An 8,118-nucleotide genomic window follows, 5' to 3' on the forward strand; every position below is an offset into this window, starting at 1 on the left:
ATTCACTTTCTGCCAGCAGGTGGCGCTTAAAGCGTTTCCTTGGTTTCCGCTGTAAACAAAGCAGCTCTGCACTTATGAACTTTAATATGCATTATACAGAGGCAAGAGGAAAAGAAAAAATACCATTGAAAGACAGTAAGTTCCCCTCAGACATACATTCATATAAACTCCTAGCCCTAATTGAATCGCGATTTGTTTAGCATCGCAACCGATTTGAATCGTCACATAGGCTATTTAAATCGATTTTCAACCGGCTCGCGGTTAATCGTTACATCCCTAATAACAATACATATATTTTTACTCAAATAAAGTATGAGAAATGCTGTGGGATCTTTTGTGAACATTTTTGAGCAATGACACAAAAAATAGTGTGAAACAGTGTTTTTAAATGATTCACTTAACTACCTCACACCCTTAACCCAATGCACTTACACACACACATGTATGTTTCCCTATCTTAGTGATGTCCATTGATTTTTTTTTCAGGTTAATGGGATTTTTTTAATCCTCTAAACCCAACCCCTAGCCCTAAACTTACCCATCACAGAAACATGTGCAGAACACTAGATTTACAGCAACAACATGTTTTGTCCTATTGATAAGCCTTTTAGTGGACCAATCAAATGTCCTCTCTAGTGGGTTGTCAAAGTATTTCACAATATAAGTGAGAACATTTGGTGCTCACTAGTATAGTCAAAACAAGTACACACACACACACACACTGGTTTCCATGTTTTTATCGGGACATTCTGTAGACGTAATGGTTTTTATACTTTTATATTTTCATCCCTTTACCCTAACCCTACACCTAAACCTCCCCCTCACACAAAACTTTCTGCAATTAAAAAAATAAAAATAAAACTTCATTCTGTATGATTTACAAGCTTGTTTCCTCATGTGTGTAACCCAGCCTGTTAGACTGAAAAAAAAAGGTCAGATTTACTGGTATTATTATATTTATGGGAAAATGTGGTCCCCATAATGTAGGGAATACCAGGATACACACACACACACACACACACAATACTCTGCATTTTTCCTCTTCTCTAGCTTGCTTTCTTAACTAGTTGTCTAATAGATTTGGCATTATGGTTGTTCCTCTTTGTAAGTCGCTTTGGATAAAAGCATCTGCTAAATGCCTAAGTGTAAATGTAAAAAATGTGAAATAACTAATTTTCATAGATGAATTGAATAGCAATTCTGCCTCAGACAGCCTGTTAATGTATGTTGTGAGCCGTAAAACTAGCCTGATTAACTTGCCCCCAAAAAAATCATCACAATATTGTTTAATTCTGTATCAGCAACCAAATACATAAGTATTCAAATATTACTCTGTCAGTGTGCTGATTCATCATAAACGGTACAGCACGATATTAAAAGTGATTTCCGTGTGAATGCGTGTGCATAGGATGAATTCTGTGACCTCATCATATGCAGCCATAGCATCTGCACATGCAGCGTGTCTTGAGGACACATCTGGCAGCAGATTGTATGTTGATATTTAGTCAGGATGGCTTTTGCCAGCAGAGCTTAACCAGCATGAGTGAACCTGTTGACCAATGCCTGAGCTTTAACATTTCCACACTGTTTTTGTAGTGTGTTAATCTGTGTTTGTCCCTTTCTGGGAACAATAGGACAAAATGTCCCGTTTATGTAAGCTTTCCTGTAAGCTCTTATTCAGAGATTGTGTGGAGTTATATGAATATTAGTTATTATTCCGGAAGATTTGTGTGAAGTGGTTCTCAACATGAATGCAGACAAGTTAACAACTTTTGAATTAGATTCAGTATAAATTTTCTTGATATCACAGGAGCTGTATTTAACACTTTCACAGGGTCCCTGAAAATGTTTTCTTTTTAAAGTTGAGCTAGTTTTCACTTGATTGCCTACTAAAACATGACACTCATGACAGAAATCAGTCTAAAAAAGTCTATTGACAAACTTTATTGTAAAAAGGATCAGGCTTATAATATGTTTAAATGATGTTTGTTTGTTTGTTTTTTGCAAAGTATTGATATATTAATATATAATATATTGCTATGTTGATGATTACTTAACTACAGTTATTGAATTATCACATCATGTGCTAATGAAATAAGCCTATATTCATTATCTTTAATACACAATACATAACATAAATACAGTACACTTCCTTTCAAAAGTTTATGGTCAGTGAGATTTTTTTAAAATAAATCGATACTTTAAGTAAATATTAAATTGATCAAAAGTGACAGTAAAGACATTTTAGAATGTTACAAAACTTCAATTTCAAATAAATGCTGTTCTTTTAAACATTCTATTCATCAAAGAATCCTGAAAAATATATATATAAAGCAGCACAACTGTTTTCAAGATTGATAATAATCTGAAATGTTTCTTCAGCAGCAAATCAGCATATAATACCAATTTCTGAAGGATCATGTGACACTGAAGACTGGAGTAATGATGCTGAAAATTCAGCTTTGATCACAGGAATAAATTACATTTTAAAATATATTCAAATAGACACCATTCATGTTTAATTGTAATAAGACTACAAAATATTACTGTTTTTACTGTATTTTTACTATACTTACTGTCACATAAATGCAGCCATGTTGAGCATAAGAGACTATATATATATATATATATATATACAGTGGTTCAACACTTTTTCACACCACTGTATATATGTACAAGTTCGGCTGAGGACGTGGAGTGGCGGCTTATCCAGAGAAGAAGGGATTGGTAATGGAGTGGTGGATAGGTGGAGGAAGAGAGTAAAATCAGTGAAAAGCTGCTTTTGTATTCCATCTGTGCTTGTGAGCGTCCATTCAGCGCCTGCCACCAAAACCCAACCCATACACACTGTCAGACATACTGATATAGTGAGGATTTTTATTCATCTGCTTTCTATTTCCCTATTAGACATTGTGGCTGTAGCTGTCCATTAAAATGAACTGATGTCTGACTCAAAGAGAACACCAGCACTTATCCCATAACTGTACTGAGAAGGATTAAACCCCCATCCCGTCCACACACACACACACACACGGATATTCCCGCTTCACCTCCGTGTGGACGTGGAGACCCGGCTCTGACCTCATTCATGAGACAGAGAGAAAGCTTAGATTAAGGGGTTTGATATCATCGGTGGCGTGCCCAGCGACGTGCGTTCATCAGTCTCAGCAGCGCTCCGTCCGGGGAGGACGCTTGTTTTGAGTTTTGTTGGGAGAGGATTAGTTTCTTCAGTGCGTCACACCTGGACATTTTCTGGCTGATTCTTGAACCGTATTCAGTATGTATTTGTTCATGCTCTTTTAATCTAATGTTTTAAGGATTACTGATTGTTTACATTACATTAGTTTATGGCTTTAAAACACTTACTGCATAATATATAATAACATGCAGGGGAAAAAAAACTTTATTTCATTAAACAAGTTTATTTAGTGTTATTTCATTATGCAAATTTAAAAAGTGTTATTTAAACATCTCAAACTGTATAGGCAAGTCAACACAACATCTACTGTATTTCATTAAGAATAGAACACAAAATCGATATTATTAAACTTTTGTCGGTTTACTTTTAACCCTATAAAGCCTACTGTATCATATTTGATTAGAACATTTCTAAATTGTGAGCATGATCAAAATTTTACTGAAAAACCTGTTGTACACAATCTACAACATGCCTTCTGTCATCTGATTGATAGTTTATACTTTTTTAGCAAGTAAAAATCCTATTATTATATGTAAAACTCTTCTGGTCATGATTCATGTGTTTTGTTTTTTTTGCTGTGAAATCTTTACTGATTTTAATAAAGTAAAAAATAACTTATATTTTTAGTAATACTTCAAGATTAACACTTGCTTTACTGAAAAAACTGTTGTACACAATCTACAACATGCCTTCTGTCGTCTGATTGATAGTTTATGCTTTTTTAGCAAGTAAAAATCCTATTATTATATGTAAAACTCTTCTGGTCATGATTCATGTGTTTTGTTTTTTTTGCTGTGAAATCTTTACTGATTTTAATAAAGTAAAAAATAACTTATATTTTTAGTAATACTTCAAGATTAACACTTGCTGGACTGAAGCAACTTAGGTTTATTTGATTATCCGTATATAATATTTTAAAAAGATCCTGTTAAAATGTGAGTATCAATGAACTTCAGGCTTTCGAGGAATGTTTATTTGTTCATCTCTCAATTATAATTGTATTGCATTGCATTATATGTTTTGAAACTAAGGAGCTTTGATCATAAAACTAAGCATTTTAATATCATCTTACTAATACGTATTATTGGGAGATATAGAGTATCTCCCAATAATATAAACTAATATTTAAATCAGCAACAGCACCAAATTGCATATTTTTGCTCAGTTTGTGCCTCTAAAGTTGACTTGTTTTTCCTCAAGTATGAGCTCCATACTCCATGAGCAATACATTTCATATGTAGAAAAATGAAATATGTAAGTAAAAGATGTATCAAATGTGATGCTCAACTAAAAGTACATATCAAACATATCCTATCCTATAAAGGTTTAATAAAATATTCCATTTATTATTTCATGTGAGGCATTGTAAATTGTTATCATTTATACCTCATGTTGTTTCAAACCTCTATGACTTTATTATTTTTTAAAAGAAGATATTTTGAAGAATGTTATTATGTTTATCCATACAATGAAAGTCAATGGGGTCCAAAACAAATATTGGAACGTACTGACTTTCTTTTTTCAAATGATGACAGAATTATTATTATTATTATATTTTTCGGTCATGGTTCTATGTGAAATAATGTGAAGATTAGTTTTATGCGATTACTTTTGTTTTGCTGTGATTTTGTGTATGTTGGTGGTTTTTGTTGGCGTGAGTTTCACTGTGTAGTGAAGTGTAAGTTCAGAACATGTTGCCGTGACGCTAGTCATTGTTTCTGTAGTTGCCATGGATGAACCTGCTGTGCTTGTCTTCATCAGAAACAGTAGTATATGTTGTCATGACTAGATGTCCTAGATGTCATTCATTAAATTACTGTGACAGCAGCAGGTTAATTAAATCAGGGTGAGGTGTAAAACCAATGCAGCTAGACAGGCCAGTCGGCACGAACAAAAACATAACTTTCCTTCTTTCTTAGAAATATTTTTCAACTTGTGACTATTTGTGCATCCATTTAATGCACTGTCATTCCTCATTTTCTGATTTTTTTGTGAAATGTGTGTAGAGCTATTAATGTGATTTAATGTGTGATTGGATTAGATGTATGTTTAGCCTTATTAATATTATGGGTGTTTAAGAAACCAACATGTAGAAGCCAACATGAACGCCATTTACAACCCGGCCTTTATTTCCATAATTTGACAGGATATTCAGTGAGAGAGAAAAATGAGGACAGGGCTTGATTTTATCATTGAGGAATTGATTGGATTGTGAAAATTCTCTGTATGGCAGAAGGGAGAGCCTGAAAAATAAGAGGGATTGGTAACATCAGCCAAAAAGAAAAGTCATAGCAAAGGCAGAGGAAGTTCTAACATTTTCGTTTGATTTTGATGATTTTTTTTTTCCTTTGAATTGATGTGCTGAATGATGAATCGTTCACAGTAAGACCAGTAATGGGTAGAAAGTAAAAAGTTCGAGTTTGACTCTGGGGCAGTTTTGACATTTGATTTTTGAGGGATGTGACCTTGAGTTGATGTAACACCTTTTATGCGAGTGTGATTGAATAACCTGTCTGAAATTATGGTGTGTTTTGAAGAGTAATAATAGCTATCATGAACATCAGTCACATCAGCTAGTGCACATGAATGCCAGTGACAGGGTTGGACCACATTCTGGATTGAATAAATGCATAACTAATTAATTACGGAGCGTCTATTAAAAGGCTATTTACAGTAGCTCCGCCCACCACTGACTGTTTGAGCCAGAAACCGAAACAAAGCAAAGACATGAATAACCTGTCTGAAATTATGGTGTGTTTTGAGGAGTAATAATAGGTATCATGAACATCAAGTCACATCAGCTAGTGCACATGAATGCCAGTGACAGGGTTTGACCACATTCAGGATTGAATAAATGCATAACTAATTAATTACGGAGCGTCTATTAAAAGGCTATTTACAGTAGCTCCGCCCACCACTGACTGTTTGAGCCAGAAACCGAAACAAAGCAAAGACCTTTTTTTACATGACTGGGACCGAATCCACCCTTTTTTTGATTCCATTCTGCTTCCTTTTCTCATCACATATTAACTCTGAGAGGAGTTTATTTCAAAATAAGAATGAAAAAAAATTTTGAAAAATGAAAAAAAAAGTGGCTAACGGGTGTTTAATAGATGTATAATTGAAATTTGATGTGGTGTCCTCGCTATTGGACATACTATTGCATACTATTTTACAATGTACTATAATACACTGAGGTGCAAATAGTATTTGCCAATATTTACACTTAGTGCAAAGAAAATACAGCTATTTTCACAGTGCAAATAGCCTCTGACAAATAATTATGCAATTTTTTTCATGATTTAAAGAAAACTTTTTTTCCTTAACTGATGATTAGCCATTTCTCTAATTTAAAGGCAGGGTGATTTGGTTCAAAAACCGAATAATTGGTTATATGTATTTATATCATCTGTGGAAGGCGTAGGACCATAAAATGTTCGTCCAATCACATCCCTCGGTCCGAGGACTATTATAGGCTGTCCTACCCATAGATAAGTATACATAGATGCCTCATTAACGACCGTTTCTATGCGTAAGCCTCTGCCATATTGGAAGGGTCAACTTGACGTCATTCACCATGATAATCAATGCCACAATCCTTACATATCAATGGTTCCGCCCCTCTTTCGCAGACATGATCCGTCATCAGAGCGTTCCATTACTCTACTGCAGACCGAGCGAGAATGGGAGGCGTTATTATTGTAATATTAAGAGCTTTGTACTGTATTGTTTTCTCACCGGTGAATGAGACATGAGCTGACAGTGTTGTATTCAATCCTCCACCAACACCATCTCTCATCGTGTCGCTGGTTAGCCTCTGGTCATGTGTTTTGGAGGAGGCGTGGCTTTGGAGAGTGATTTGCAGGGAGGATGGAATCTTATGCTTTCAATGCTAGCTTGCTATTGCTAGCCTCTCCGAAATCACCCTACCTTTAAGTCTAATGATAACACCAGGAGAGATATGGCAAACTTTTGGTCTCTTTCTCATACAAAATGTACTTTGTATGTACGGTGAAACCCAAAGTATACTTTGTTTTTGTATGCGTACATTAGCATATGCATACAGTCAAACGCGTAGCCTTTCAAAGTATACTTCATTTAATAATGTGCGCGAACACAGGCGGTCAACACATGCACTCTAGAAAGCCTCATCTTTGTCCACTCTCTGCGCTATTTTTCTCCAGAAGTTATGACCGATAAAAATGCCTTTGCACTCTTTTAAACTAAAGTTGCGGAAGTCTCATAACTCTCGGACATGTGCTTGTCAATGCAGCCGTCTGTTGTTCTTGCAGTCTCTGCTATTTTGTTGTTGTTGTTCTGTCTCTTTAGTTTTGTTTTCTACTGTGAATCAACGACCCGGGCCAGTGTTGCCACCTTGTGGAATAACTGATTAGTGCAAAACAAATTCAACATGCATGTGCGACCCAGTTACAAAAATCGAGTGGCATACAGTACATGTGTACTATTCTGGTGAGGAAATTAGCATCACGCGCACTGTACATGGAACCGCGCGCACATGTAAATACTGAAGTATACTTTGAGCTTTACAAAAATCAGGTGGTGCATGTACAGTATGTGCGTACTGTTCTGATTACCTTAGTGTACACATAAAAAGTGAAGCCTACTTTGGGTTTTTGTATATAGCACACAAGTAATGAATGGTCTGAATTCACTTTGACTGTGGAAATGAGGAGTCTTGATTAGGGGTGTGCCATATCATACCATCCACGATAATACAAGGTATACATTTTTACATGATAAAAAAGTTTCATATCGCGATATCAATGATATAGCGACGTGATGATGTATGGCGGATATACGTTCCCTAGTGCGCACAACAACAACACCACAAACCCAATAGGTGTGTTCGACTTGAAGCAGCGCTGCGCAGACTGATCGCGGTGTATGACATCAAAGTA

At 35.5% G+C, this 8,118-nt stretch overlaps 1 protein-coding gene across 3 annotated transcripts in view; it reads left to right on the plus strand.

The window, feature by feature from the left end:
* LOC107752556 (prickle-like protein 3) overlaps positions 1 to 8,118 on the plus strand; it is a 48,850-nt gene that overhangs the window by 22,098 nt on the left and 18,634 nt on the right. For 2 of the 3 annotated variants that reach the window (XM_016568561.1, XM_016568562.1), the window contains exon 2: positions 2,908 to 3,277. The exons of the other annotated variant lie outside the window; for it this stretch is intronic. The gene's annotated coding sequence lies outside the window, so the exon portion shown is untranslated. The remainder of the gene's footprint in view (positions 1 to 2,907; positions 3,278 to 8,118) is intronic. 3 annotated transcript variants of the gene reach the window in all.

This window comes from Sinocyclocheilus rhinocerous, unplaced genomic scaffold (assembly GCF_001515625.1).
Source record: "Sinocyclocheilus rhinocerous isolate Xijiao unplaced genomic scaffold, SAMN03320098_v1.1 scaffold1102, whole genome shotgun sequence".
Taxonomy (NCBI): Eukaryota; Metazoa; Chordata; class Actinopteri; order Cypriniformes; family Cyprinidae; genus Sinocyclocheilus; species Sinocyclocheilus rhinocerous.